Raw genomic sequence first — 4,851 nt, forward strand, 5'->3', positions numbered from 1 at the left:
ATGAGAAAACAGGAACAAGAAAGGAAAGAGCGTGAGCGGTCGGTCTGCCCTAGCTTAAGTACCCAGCCCCGCCAATGAACTAGCATCACGTGGAGGAGTCTAATAGGTGCAGCGCAGCGGAAGCAGGCCAGAGCCCAGCCCCACAGCCTTACAAGGAGTTGTTTACTTCTAACAACTCTAACTGCTAAGTCATCAGAAGCAGGAGGCCAGCGCCATTTTCAGGGTGCGGTCGCCGGCTCCCAACACCCATCCACAGAAAAGCTGGAGTCCATCTCTTTGTTCCATTTAATGGCCCAGTGGCTTTTCCTGGTTGAGCCTCTGGAAGAAGCTTTTGCCAAACTCATACATGCTGATCACAATGACATAGGAGGGAGCAGCCTTGATGATCCTGGCATTGGGGGCGAGGACATGGGGAGCTTGCAAAGAGTCCCTTGGTGCCTGATTCAGGCCATATCCTCCGAAGCCACAGGTATACAGAGTCAGCAGTGGGGACTCAACTCCTACAGCCTCTACAGCTCCCAGGGCAATCTGCCACTGCGTCTTCTCCACATTAAAGGTAGAGTCGAGAGGGCAGCCACCATCCTTGAGATACTGCCAGCTGCAAAGGGGACCCATGGATGTCTGGCCATGTTTTTTGAGCCTGTTCAGCCAGCTCTTCACCAGTTCATATTTGAACCAGTACAGGGCTGAGAAAGGCACATCTCAAAGCACTGTGGAACCCCAGCCCAGCCACAGTGAGTGTCAACCACCCTGAGCCACTGCAGCTGGACACAGGTGCCTAGCTCATGGTATTGATGCATGCTGGCCCTGCAGCTTTGTCTGCACAAGTTCCAGGGGTCTGATCATTCTCACAGTGCCCAAGTGAGTTACTGCGCCAGCAATGATTGGTGCATAGAGGTCAGAAGTTAGGGCTTGCCTACAAAGGAAGCCTTGAATTGGTCATAGGTGGTGAGTAGATGGTCATAGATGGTACAGTCATCACCAGGGTGGCTAGGAGGTGGATCCACAGTGTCCTGATGCCCTCGTGCCTCAAAATCTTCACAAAAGCATCCACAGTGCCGATGACATGGATAGGGTCATAAAACCATGTGGTACAGGGTAACATCTGAACTTGGGTAATGGGGCTCCAGGACACCACTGCAGTGCTCGAGGCACTTCCCTGTGGATTGGAAAGAAGAGGGTGATTGGGTGTAGGATAGGCTCCAAAGTCTCTAGGTAGACATTGGCTTGTTTCTCATTAGCTTTCATCAGTAGTCATCACACAGCACATCCAGCAGTGTCATGAGAGAGAGGTGACCACAGCTCCAGGCCCAGAGGCCACTATCTATTGGAGAAGGCTAGTGCTCCCAAGATCCTGGTCAGCCATCTTGTTGTTTCAATCTTGACTCTCTGCAGGTGCTGGCCCCTGAAGGCACCAAAGGGCCCAGGGGGCCCATAGTGCTTCCATGCACCATGTGGGGCACCTTCATGTTCACCCTTAGAGAAAGCACCTTAAAGAAAGATAAATAAGGAAAATTCTCTAATTCTGAAGGTGAGATGCCTTGAACCAGTGTTTCTAGATCTTATGTAATTGTGAATCGCCTTGGGTACCTACTAATAAGTAGAACTGATTCAGTTAGGTCTTGAGTGAGAGATAGGCTTTACATTTTTAGGAATGTCCTAGTAATACTTATCTTGCTGTCTGTGAACAACTCTTTGAATTGCAGGGTTCTAAGTACTCAACTAATAGCTCCATGTGTTGGCTGATACCTTACGGTATTGTGCCACATTTCTAGGTAATAAATTTAAGAAAAAGTAGTAAATATTCAACTAAAAGTCTCACATTATCTTATGTAACTATCACACTTTAACAAATTACCACAAATTTAGTGACCTAAAAAACAAACATCAATTTTATTATTTTAAAGTTCTGAATGTCAGTAGTCTGTAATAGACTAAAATCAGGTCATTGGCAGGATTGCATTCTTTTTGGAGTCTATCAGAGAGCACCCATTTCCTTCTCCTTTTAAGCTTTTAGAAACTCTCCAAGCAGTCATTGGTCTCATTTCTCCATCTTCGGAGTTAAATATCTCATTCTGAGTCTTCCAAGTCTTCTATGTTATAAAGTAACACTATGTGGTATTAGGGACAGAACCCTATTAAAATAAAAATAAAAATTTCTGGAGTGGACTGCTAATATTTTACCCCAAAGAGTTGCCTATCAGCTTGATTTCATAAGAGTAATTATCAAAGCCAAAGAGTTATGGTATCCAAAACCTGTAATATATGAGTTGGTTTAGTTCCACTCCTGGTCATTTTATTCATGAGTAAGGATCTCTATAGGTCTAACATTTTTTTCCTCACTGTGTCCATTAATTATGACTCAGAAATATGGATTTTGAAAATCAACTCAGTATCTCTAAGTCATTCCCTTTCTTTGTCTTTCTATTTTGAAATTAGGCTCAAAAAGTTTAAAACATGTTATTTTAGTTATTCTCAATTATACAGTTATCTTACCAGTACAATTGTTATGCAGGAGACCCATTATTGCCAAGGACTGTGTATTGCCCTGAATATTTTTGTCCTTCCAAAATTCATACATTGCAGTACTCATCTCCCAATGAGATGTTACCTGGAGGTGAAATAAATATGTAGCTATATCTTTCCATGAACACACACAAAAGAAAGTTTATATAAGCACACAATAGAAAAGTGTCTGTCTGGAAGTCAGGAAGAATTCCTTACCAGACATGGAATCCACTGGCACATCCATCTTGAACCTCCAGCGGAACTGTATGAAATAAAATTCTGTTGTTTAAATCACTCCATAAATAGTACTTTGTTAGGGTTCTGAAGGGTTCTGAAGCAGACTATTAGGGTTCTGAAGCAGACTATTCCAAGTTTCTGCTTTCCTGTAAAATAGGTCAGTTTCTCCAGCCTTGTGTTCAATAGTTATGAAGGTAATGTTTAATTTACATTTAACTTTCCTTCTTTTTTTCTTCAATTGATTGAAAGCCCAGAAAGGAATAGAAAGTGTTTATGTTTTAGCCTTCTCATCTTCCATGTTTACTAATGGTGTTAGTTTTTGATTCCTTTAATTTGTGATTTTATTTTCTGCCATATGCCTGCCTGAATGGAATGCCCAAGTACTAATGTAATTATCAAAAGTAGTTTGCCATTACAGCCTTCTAGGCAGAGTCATTTCCAGTGATATTGCTCATAGATCTCATCATGAAGTTGCTGAAACATCATCTCTGAAGACAAATGGATAAAAAGGTAATGTTTGATTCTTCATTATATATCATTTATATCCTCCTGCTGACACAGTCTAAAAACATCAAAGCAACACTGTTACTTTGACTTGCACGATTCTTTATGCCGAATTAAATATTTATAAATACATGAGGTCTTCTGTGAAATTTGTCATTAGAGTCCATTTACAGGGTAGAACTAGGCCTCACACTTTCTTGACCTCAATTTCAATGACATACTTGCATTTAGTATTAAGGTAACCTCTCCATGGTCACCTGTTGACCCTCCTCATCACAAAGTTCTGCTCCGTGTTGCAAAATGAAAATCCAACAACTTTTCAGTCAAACTATCTTCCCACCACTCCTCATACTCTGAATCACACTGAATTTCCTTCTAAATTCAATTTTTGGGCTCCATTCTTTTGGCCTACAATCATACACTAATCTATATAGGTATTTATGTTCCCTCTTTTACTAGCAAAAAATAAGTAAAAAGACAAAACATGAATGAAACATATAACTTTTACAAATATATATTCATTCCATTGTTTTTTTTCCTATTCCTATCCACTACCCTTCCCTTCATCCCCCTTTGTCTAATCCACTGAATAAATATTACCCCTTCCCCCACACCTTGTTATGTGTTAGCATCCATGTAATCCATGTTCCAGAGAGAACTTTTTTTTTTTTTGAGGGTTGGCTTATTTCACTTAGCATGATATTCTCCAGATCCATCCATTAAGTCATTACTAGAAAATATCATTAAGTCAGTCTTTATGGCTGGGTAATATTCCATTGTGTATTTATGCCACATTTGCTTTATCTAGTCATATATTGAAGGGCACCTAGGTTTGTTCCATATTTTAGCTGTTGTGAATTGAGATACAATAAACATTGATGTGGCTACATCACTGTAGTATGCCAATTTTAAATCCTTTGGATATATACTGAGAAGTGGTATAATTTGGTCAAATGGTGGTTCCATTCCAAATTTTATGAGGAATCTCAATTCTGATTTCCATCATGATTGCACCAACTTGCATTCCCACCAGCAGTGTATGAGTGTACACTTTTCCCCACATCCTTGTCAACATTTATTGTTACGTGTATTCTTGATAGTGCTATTCTGACTGGAGTGAACTCATATCTCAATATAGTTTTAATTTGCATTCCTCTGATTGCTAGAAATATTAAATAATTTTTTTCCTATACCTGTTGGTCAATAGTATTTTCCTCTTTTGAGAAGTGTCTGTTTAACTCCTTTGTCCTTTTATTGACTGGGTTAGTTTTTTTTTTTTTTTAGTTTTAATCTTTTTGAGTTTTTTGTAGTGTATAAAATATTATTCATAAACCACAATAAATGTTTCATATTATTAAATATAAAGCATAAAAACATTATCCATTATTACATCCAATTTAGCCATCAGGGCCACAAAGAACAAATTGGAAATAATTAATTACTTAGATCATTGACATATATTAAACTTTGTATGGAATTTACTCTGGCATTCACATATAATTAACCACATTTAGTTTCTCAAAACTTTCATATTTTCTATGAGAGATATGCCTTTTAAACAATTCATTTTTCAAAACTAATCCTGAGTGTTATGGTGTTTGG

At 39.2% G+C, this 4,851-nt stretch overlaps 1 pseudogene; it reads right to left on the reverse strand.

The window, feature by feature from the left end:
* Positions 1-285: 285 nt before the first annotated feature.
* Positions 286-1,366, reverse strand: LOC101976227 (mitochondrial glutathione transporter SLC25A39 pseudogene; annotated as a pseudogene).
* Positions 1,367-4,851: the final 3,485 nt, after the last annotated feature.

The sequence above is a fragment of the Ictidomys tridecemlineatus genome, chromosome 9, assembly GCF_052094955.1.
Source record: "Ictidomys tridecemlineatus isolate mIctTri1 chromosome 9, mIctTri1.hap1, whole genome shotgun sequence".
Lineage (NCBI taxonomy): Eukaryota > Metazoa > Chordata > Mammalia > Rodentia > Sciuridae > Ictidomys > Ictidomys tridecemlineatus.